General features: G+C 37.3%; 1 non-coding gene across 1 annotated transcript; it reads right to left on the reverse strand.

Annotated features, from left to right (window-relative positions):
* Positions 1-1,023: 1,023 nt before the first annotated feature.
* On the reverse strand, positions 1,024-1,130 carry LOC141710378 (small nucleolar RNA R71). Its single transcript, XR_012570903.1, has one exon. It is a non-coding gene; the product is annotated as a small nucleolar RNA R71 (small nucleolar RNA).
* Positions 1,131-10,518: the final 9,388 nt, after the last annotated feature.

A 10,518-nucleotide genomic window follows, 5' to 3' on the forward strand; every position in this document is an offset into this window, starting at 1 on the left:
GTAATCACGATAGATAACTTGGACATTAAACCGTTATATTTTCAATTCTTTTAGACATATAAGGACTAAGTATAATTGGTGTCTATTCAACTTCTATCCCTTTTGTGGATGCTTGGTAGTAGGGTATTCGTACAATGAAAGTTGGCGTTTACTAGTTTCGTGTTATCTGATTAGTGTCATCACCATTACATGCTAAGGTTAAGAACAAAAAGGCTATTGAATAAAGTATTTAATGAAGTTAGAATCCCATATTTGTCATATATAGTAATTCAACCTCAATTCTCTTAGTTAATGTTATTTAGTATAATCTCTTAGTTTAATAAAAACCCAATTTGTTATTTGTCTTAGCATTGAGCGATAACCATACATTGTTGCATAGGTGCATAAATTGAACTTAACCTAAACTAGTCTCTGTGGGAACGAATCTGATTTATATCTTATACTACTTGCGAACGCGTATACTTGCGTGAATATTAGCGCGTGTTTTCACCCTAACAAGTTTTTGGCGCCGCTGCCGGGGACTCGGTGTTAATTTTTATTTTATGTGCTTGTCATCAGTGGTCGTTAAAGTTCACTGACTCGGATTCCTTTACTTTCACGGTTTATTTATTTTTGTTTCAAGGACTCATTACAATGGGAGATCTAGCAACATGAACGAAAGCCTTGATGGATTTTTCTCAACCCAAGATCAATGACATTCAATCTAGCATTTTCAGGCCAGCTATCACAGCTAATACCTTTGAGATCAAGCCTGGCATAATTCAATGGGTGCAGAATTTAATCCAGTTTGGGGGTTCTTCAACGGAAGATCCCAATATGCACATTAGGGATTTCATTGAGATCTGCGACACCTTCAAGTTCAACGGTGTTTCTGAAGATGCTGTGAAGCTTAGACTGTTCCCATTATCTCCGAGGGACAAGGCTAAGAGCTGGTTACACTCTCTACCAGCTGGTTCAATTACTACTTGGGAAGATCTTACTCAGAAGTTTCTTACTAAATTCTTCCCTATGGCGAAGACAACTGCAATCAGGAATGCTCTTACTCAATTTGCGCAGCAATCAGGAGAATCTTTATATAAAGCTTGGGAGCGCTACAAGGAGATGCTTAGGAAGTGTCCTCATTATGGAATGCCTGATTGGATGATAATCACTTGTGTTTACAATGGGTTGGGAGTATAGTCTAGACCCATGCTCGATGCAACATCAGGTGGAGCCTTATGGGCGAAGAGCTATGAGGAAGTTTATGATCTAATTGAACTGATGGCTGCTAATGAATATCAGTATCCAACCCAGAGATTTCCACAGGGCAAGGTAGCAGGAGTTCTTGAAGTGGATACAGCTACGGCTATCACTGCTCAACTGAAGGCGTTGTCTATGAAGATCGATTCTCTGGCTAACTATGGTGTTAAGCAGATAACCAGTATTTATGAGTTGTGTGCAGGTCCGCATGCGACAGAGCAATGCGCTATATCTAGTGACTCAACTCAGTTTGTGAGCAACTTTCAGAGATCGCAGCAGCCAGTTCCTGCCACTTATTATCCTGACAACTGGAATCATCTTAACTTCAGCTGGAGCAACAATCTGAATGTGTTCTAACAGCCGTTCCAGCAGTTTGGAAATAAGCTATTCAACCCTCCTGGGTTTCAACAACAAATTGCACCAAAACAATAACTCCAAATTCAAAAACAAAATCATGATGCAGGTCTATCTTCGAATGAAAAATCTGAATTGGAGGAGTTGAGGCTTATGTGCAAAAACCAGGCTCTTATATGCCAAAGCCAGGCTATTTCTATCAAGACTCTGGAGAACCAAATAGGGCAAATTGCTACTGCCTTATTGAATCGACTACCAGGATGCAGGCAAGAGGGAAGTTGAAGAGCAGGTGAACGCCATCACCTTGAGGTCTGGAAAGGTCGCAAGCCCCCAAATTCAGCAAAACGAAGAGCCTAAAAAATCTCAAGATTTAGAAAATGCAGTTGTGGCTGAAGAAGAAGTGCAGAAGGAAGCAGAGGTGGAACCAAGGAAGACTACTGTGGAACACACTCCTCCTGAAGGTAATACAGGGGAAAAACAGATCTATCCTCCACCTCATTTTCCTAAGAGGCTGCAGAAGAAAAAGCTGGATAAGTTATTTGAGAAGTTTTTGGAGGTGTTCAAGAAACTTCATATCAATATACCTTTCGCTGAAGCTCTTGAACAGATGCCTAGCTATTCGAGGTTTATGAAAGGTATTCTCTCTCAAAAAGTGAAGCTCGATGACTTAGAGACCGTTGCTCTAACGGAGGAATGCAGTGCTGTGCTGTAACAAAAGTTGCCTCTGAAGCTTAAAGATCCTGGAAGCTTCACTATTCCTTGCACCATCGAAAACTTGTCGTTCGACAAGTGTTTATGTGATTTAGGAGCTAGCATCAATCTGATGCCCTTATCTATCTTCAAGAAGCTTGGTCTGCCTGATCTGAAACCAACATACATGTCATTGCAACTAGCTGACCGTTCCATCGCTTATCCATGAGGTATAGTGGAGGATGTCTTGGTCAAGGTGGATAAACTCATCTTCCCTGCTGACTTTGTAATTCTTGATTTCGGGGAAGATAAGAAGATTCCCATTATCTTGGGAAGACCATTCTTGGCTACAGGCTGAACTATGATCGATGTGCAAAAAGGAGAGCTTTCGATGAAGGTTTACGATCAAAAGTTCACATTTAATGTGTTCAAGGAAATAAAGTTACCCACAGCTAAAGAGGAGTACTTTAAAGTAGAGTGGGTCGACTCTGTAGTAAATTTGGAACTTGAGCAATTGCCAAAGTTAGAGACCTTAGAGAGATCCTTAATGGGGAAATCAGTTATTGATGACAAGAAAGGAGCAGAGCAACTGCAGGTTTTGAATGCACTTCCATGGAAGAGGAAGTTGGATATGCCATTCGATTCTCTTGGGTTAGCAGAGATGAAAATTTCTCAGTAGCGTATCGAGCCGTCTATTGAAGATGTTTCCACACTTGAGCTTCACCCACTATAAGATCACTTGAGTTATGCATTATTAGGTGCACCACATGATAAGGGCTTGGGATATATATTTGATGATATAGAGGGTAGACGAACGAACTCTCCAATGCATACAGAGGGTTCTTCTCATGTGCAGCAGGTAGTTGATAGGACTGGTGTTAGTGATGAGCAGTATAGGCGAGTAATTAGGTGTAGGAGGCCATACACGACATTCACCGTCTTTGCATTATTAGAGGCATTGGCTTATTCATTTGGTTATGGTTATTCTGAGGGGATCGATTGCATTATCATTTAGTTGCATTCATGTAGTTGCCTTCATGCATTAGGTTTGTTTTGTAGTTTTGAGTCTGTTTATGCTTGAGGACAAGCATCGATTCAAGTTTGGGGGTATGATAAGTGGATTTTATATCCACTTGGAACGCTTTATTACAAGCTTAAATTGGTGTTTTGGACTCAAGTTATTGGTATTTTGATGTGTTTTTGTGTTATTGCATTTCAGGTATCAGTTAAATGAAGAAAGGAGCTTTTAAAGAAAATATGATGAAAAGTGATCAAATTTGGAATCCAAGACCATTGAGTTGTAGAGAATCTCGTTAGCTTCGCGTGGGCATTTGAATCGCCTGATTCTGACGAGTAAAACTCAAGTTATGGCCAAAACAAGATTCATCAGAATTTTTCCAGACACGCCTCAGGCGCCCGCCTGGTGTGCCGCGCGGCCGCTCGCTGGTGGAGGCGCCCGCCTGGTGTGCCACGCGGCTGCCCGCTGATGCGCGGCTGAGTTCGCTGATATCGCTGAAAAAGTCTTTTTTGAGTGGAATTTGACGATTTTAAGGGTTCAGGTCCAATATAGGCTTATATATACTTAAAAAAAGGGTTTTCATCATCAGGGAAGATTGGGATACCAGAGAGAAGACCTAGAAGCACAAAACAACTCTGAAAAAGAAGATCTTGTTTTTAACTTGTGATTCTTTGAATTAGTTGTAACTTTGGATGCTCGTTTTCGTTCTTGTTCAGCCTAGATCTCGTTTATTCGTACTTTAATTATTATTAAGTTTGTTAAGACCTTGTTTTATACCATGCTTTCATTGGAACCCATGTGACGATGAGTTCGATTATGGGCTAATCGTTATCATGGGATTCTAGCGGATTTACATATGGATTTTAATAGTTAATTATTTCGATATCTTGGTGTGTGGTGATTGATTGATATCTTAGTATTGGTTGTGCTTATCCGTCTTATGTGCATAACTAACATATAATATAGTGTGTTAATCTCTATTGAAGCGACCGTGAATATACAGGTTTAGAACTTGCCATGCTAGCATAGGTTTATGTATTTGTTATGCATGATTCGTAGTTAATTTTAACCATCTTACTTGCCCTATGTTATCACGATAGATAACTTGGACATTAAACCGTTATGTTTTCAATTCTTATAGACATATAAGGACTAAGCATAATTGGTGTCTATTCAACTTCTATCTCTTTTGTGGATGCTTGGTAGTAGGGTATTCGTATAACGAAGGTTGGCGTTTACTAGTTTCGTGTTATATGATTAGTGTCATCACCATTACATGCTAATCTTAAGAACAAAAAGGCTATTGAATGATGTATTTAATGAAGTTAGAATCCCATGTTTGTCATATATAGTAATTCAACCTCAATTCTCTTAGTTAATGTTATTTAGTATAATCTCTTAGTTTAATAAAAACCCAATTTATTATTTATCTTAGCATTGAGCGATAACCATACATTGTTGCATAGGTGCATAAATTGAACTTAACCTAAACCAGTCTCTGTGGGAACAAATCTGATTTATATCTTATACTACTTGCGAACGCGTATACTTGCGTGAATATTAACACGTGTTTTCGCCCTAACAATGATTTTATTCATCTATGTGTCTTTCAATGGTTAATTTTAATGTCACCCTTTGGTAAGATTAATTTCAAGCATTCATAACTAACGAATATAAATCACGTGTATAATTAAATATGTGAGGTATTCTATTAGTTGTTGGAAGATCATAAACTATATATTCGATAGTCTAGTTAACGAGGACGGAAGTCTGATCCTGAGTTTTTAAAGAAGTCCATGAATATCAAAAGTGGGTAAGAGGAAATTTACTTGAAATAGTTATAAGAGGTAGATTGATATTACGTTTGTACAAAAAGGACCGTTGAATTAAAAATAATGATATCAAGTCTTCTACAACTTTAAGGTCTTTTACTAGAAGAGGAATTGAAAGTAGGGAAATAATTTGAATAGTACCAGCAGGTGTCATTTTGTCTTGATAGAAATCTTTAGCACACTGGAATTGAATATGATATGACTTTTTTAAGTGCATGGGATGTTAGTGATACTGAAAGTTATCTCAAACTGTTTTTATTGGTAATAATCAGGATATCACTCGCTAATACCTTCAGTTGGTTATACAAAGATTAATAGGTTTTGCACACTGTTTGTAGGTAGTCGGGCTTCTAGAAGTGGTTAAATACACTGATTATTTAGGAAATAAAATAGATGATGGTATAAATCTCTTAAATATGGTGGAGTCTTAGTTAGAAATACTATTTAAATACTAATAGATATGTTGTTCAAATCTGAAAAACCAACCGGAATAGTCTTCTTACTGACTTTTATTCTCAAGGTTGCTGAATGAGGACAATGTGTGGTGTCAGAGTGAGAGTGAGGTTAGTGATATAATCCAAAGGTTTTACCATTTGTTGTTTACTTCTTCTTCCCCGAATGTGGAGAATATAGAAGAATTGTTGGGAGCGGTACACCCAATAATAACAGAAGAGATGAACAGAAAACTAGAAAGGGGCTTCTCAATAAAGGAAATTAAAAACGTGGTGTTCTCTATGACCACTGATAAAAGCCCAGGTCCGGATGGAACGAATGCAATGTTTTATCAACAATATCGGGACATTGTAGGTCCGCTTGTTGCAAAAGCAATGTTGGATTGTTTAAATGGAAACACAGATTTGGAACCAATAAATGCCACACCTGTTACTCTTATTCCAAAAGTCAAGGATCCGGTGTCTATGGGTGCTTTTCATCCGATTAGTTTGTGCAATGTGTTGTACAAAGTTACATCAAAAGTTATAATTAACAGATTGAAACTGATTCTACCACTAATTATTAGTGGTACACATAGTGCTTTTGTTCCCAGTCGATTAATAACAGACAACGCATTGATAGCTTATGAGTGCCTGCATCACTTAAGATTAATGAAAGATGGGAAAAGATGTTATGCATCATTGGAATTGGATATGAGTAAAGCATATGATAGGGTGGAATGGATCTTTGTAGAAAAAATGATGCTAAAAATTGGATTTTCAGTACAATGGGTTAAGAAAATTATGCGATGTGTTACGACAGTAAAGTATTCTTTTCAAATAATGGCCAGGAATAGGGAGAAGTATATCCATCAAAAGGATTGCGTCAAGGAGATCCCCTCTCACCTTATTTATTCCTTATATGTGCTGAAGATTTCTCAGCATTATTACGTCAAGCAGAGAGTAGACGTGATATTTTGGGACTAAAAATAGCGAGAAATGCACCCTCCATAAATCATTTATTTTTTGCTGACGATAGTTTGCTTTTCCTCAAGGCCTCAACAAGATCATTGCAGTCTATCCAAAATATCTTCTCGCTATATTCTCAATGCTCAGGGTAAATATAATTCTATCTTTAGTTAAGCAACTAATTTTGCTCTGTAAAGGTGAACTAGTTCCCTTGTCTAAATAAAAAAAAATAAAAAAAAAATGAGCATTATCATAAAATATATTATTTGGAAAGATTAATTAAATAGGTTTGCATTTTGTTTTGCAAATGATAAACTTCAATAAATCTATATTATTTCCCCCCCCCCCAATATCATAGAAGATATCCGCACTATCTTTGTAGAGACCCTGAATGTCCAAACAACTGATGCGATTGAAACATATCTCGGGCTGCCTATGATGGGGGGAAAGAAGAAGAAAGCATTGTTTAGATCAATAAAGGATAGAATATGGGTTTGTTTGCATTCCTTGAGACCTAATCTCTTCTCACAAGGAGGTAAGGAAATTTTGTTAAAATCAGTGGTATAAGCCATGCAAATATATTCTATGAGTTGCTTCAGAATTCCGGAAAGGCAATGCCAAGATATTGAAAAACTAATGGCACGGTATTGGTGGAGGTTTGTGCAGTCAAAACAAAAGATCCACTGGAAAACGTGGAAAGACATCAGCGTACTAAAAAGTGAGGGTGGACTAGGATTCAGGAAGTTTGTTCAATATAATCAGGCGTTGTTAGCTAAACAAGCATGGAGAATATTACAGAATCCGAACTCGGTTATTTCACAGATACTACAAGCGACATATTTTACAAAATCAAGCTTTTTGGATGCTAAAGAAGGGTATTGCCCTTCTTTTACATGGAGAAGTATTTGTTGGGGGGAAAGACTTACTTAAGAGAGGGGTAAGAAAGCGTATAGGAAATGGGAAAAATACCAATGCCTATAGAGATCCTTGGTTACCAAGACCACCATCCTTCATACCGATCACCAAAGGTTTAAATGAAAATGTGAGAGCCTCGGGATTAATTCAACAACCCGGAAAGTGGAATAGTGGTTTAATCCAACAATGTTTTCTGAGTCTGGATTCTCAACTTATTCTAACCATTCCGCTGAGCCCCTTTGATCATGCAGATTCATGGCTCCGACATTATAGTAAGAATGGGAGATATTTAGTCAGAAGTGGATATAATTTAGCTTTAAGTGGTGATAGTGACAGGCCTTCATCGTCATTTGATGCGTTATCAGCTTGGTGGAGGGAATTTTGGGCAAATAAAATTCCGAGGAAAATCTTAACTTTTGGATGGAGAGGTATCAATGAAATTTTACCCACAGTTAAAGGACTTCATCGCGGGAACATAACTATTCATAGCAACTGCCCGCTATATGGTTTTGGTAAGGATTTTAATGCACATGCAGTGTTTTGATGCCCTTTCGCACAAGAAGTGTGGGTTCTTTTTTAATATCCTTTCTTGCTGGGACATAAGGAAGGAATCTCTTTTAAAGGTGTATTACTTTACGCTACAGAGGTTTTAAAAAAAAAATAAATGTTTGAGAAGATGTTAATCATTACTTGGGGTATATGGACCGAAAGAAACAAAAGAACTCATGGTCAGCAACAAAGATCACCACAACAAATAAAAATATGGCTATCTTTGTATTATGAAGAGATTATGGATGTGGCTGTCCCAAAAGGAGTTTTACTGCTGAGAGAGGAATTGACACAAGATGGGTAAGTAGAAGTAGGTTCACATGATCTCTCACTTTTTATGGATGCTTCAATTTCTATTGATACTGAAATGATAGTGTTAGGCCTCAATGATACTATAGAAGGGGGTTGAATATAGTATCTATAATCAATTCGATTATAAACACAAGTATGTAACAGAAAACAAGTTTATTCAATATATCAAACTCTGTTACAGTAGGTTTAATCTACTCTCTCAGTGATGTATGATATCACTAAGAGCTTCTAGGGTTACAATAAATAATATTCTCGTGAATGATAACACATGTAGTGTAAACCTTAATCTATGTTTATATACTACACAGTTACAAGATATCTCCTAATTGATATGATATGTTCTGTTTCCTAAAATACATCAATCAGAGATTATCTATTGTAGTCCTTTAGTTGTATAACTCTCCAAGCATATCTTTTTTTGTTTAATCCAGATCCTCTCCTGTAAATCAGCCGCTTTTCATCCCTGAAGTGTATCCGCACTTAAGTTCTGATGTAAGTCCTGATGGCTTAAGTTCTGATAACTTCCTGTCTTCAGTAAGTTCTGATTTCCAGTTAAGTTCTGATAGTAAGTTCTGAATCTAAACAAATCAGATTAGACATGACATCACAAATATATCTAACAATCTCCCCCAACTTGTAAATTATAAAAATATATATGTTTATAGATTTGATGATGTCAAAAACATTTAAGTACAAATACAACGAGAGTTTATATGTACAACTAAATACAACTTACAGTCCATGCAGCTTTTACCAAATTCACTGAATCAGCCTGAATCCATAATGATTCCTTACAAAGTCTGATATCAGCTTGGTCTCTGCATTTTTTTTAACTTCAAGAACTGAGCTTTGACTTGCTATAGTTCTTCATCTTCAGTATCACCAATCTGATTTATGGCAGCTCTGAGTGCAGAAATTGGATTTCTTTCAAGTCCATCTCCCAGTCTGATTACCCTTGGATGTGTAGAATCTTCATTATAGCATTAGCATCTTCCTTTCAGAATTACTTATACCTTAGCAGAATTCTTCCTCATAGGAATTTCACTTCCATCATCCTCAATCGTCATTGGAGTATACTCTGTCATTCTTGCACCATAAATTCTGAGTAAATCTCTTATTATCTTCAGAATATATTCTGACCATTTCCTGGTAACATCAGAATTAACTCCAGTAGATAATGAATATATTGGAGCTCTTTAACATATTTCTTCAGCACATCAGAGTCAGATAATCTATAAGTTCTGCCATCAATCAGAATTAAGATCAATTTCTCTTTTTCTTCATAACCATCATGAGTATCTATCACTACTTGATCCGAAAGCACTTTATCAAGGTGCTTCTGTGTGATCTCTTCATATGGCTTGTCAGTCAATGTGAATGGATCTCTAATATCAACTTTTATCCCAGTCTGGGATTTCTTTCTGTCAGAACCTAATCCAGAAGTGTCTCTAGCTTGCTTGGCTTTTACCCCAAATGTTGTAAGTTGATTCAACATCTGATTTGTCTTAGGCTGAACTGGAATAGACTTGTTCCATAGCAGCTTCTTCTTGTCTTCTAATGTTAAGCTGTCTATATCAACTTGAGCAGTGTCAGAGGTTGATGTCTTGATGAATTGGTCAGAATTTGCAGTTTCATTTGTAGCTTGCTGTTCTGAAATATCTTCAAGATTTATTAAGTTCTGAACTTCTTCACTCTGAATAACTTGAGCTATGTCAGAGGTTGTCTTAGATTCTTCTGTCATCCTCTTTCTCTTCAGAGTTTCAACTGTTTCATCTTCAGCAGCAGCATCATCAAAGACTTGAACCATCTTGCACACAGGATCCATCAGAATCTGAGGAATCTTCATCTTCTGTTTCTTGACTGTCTCCCCAACTTTTCCTTTTCCCTTTTCTTTGGGATCAGTAGTAGTTTGAGATCTAGTCCTTGATCTAGGAATCTCTGTGGCAGAACTTTCCTTCATTATTCCTCCCTTGCATAGCAGATCTATCAGAGTTCTTGCTACCAGACATTCTCTGATGAAAACTGGTCTGTTGAGTGGGACTTCTGCTCAGCTGCTTCCCTTGACTTTGACCTCTACTCTTTTCATAGTTTCCCTGGTCATCTCCATGATCATCCTTTTTCTTCAGTGTTTGGCTTGGTGAGCATTTGGACTTAACTACCTTCTCCCCCTTTTTGGCATCATCTGTCAGGAGTAGAGAAAGAAGGAGTT

This window comes from Apium graveolens, chromosome 2 (genome assembly GCF_009905375.1).
Source record: "Apium graveolens cultivar Ventura chromosome 2, ASM990537v1, whole genome shotgun sequence".
NCBI lineage: Eukaryota > Viridiplantae > Streptophyta > Magnoliopsida > Apiales > Apiaceae > Apium > Apium graveolens.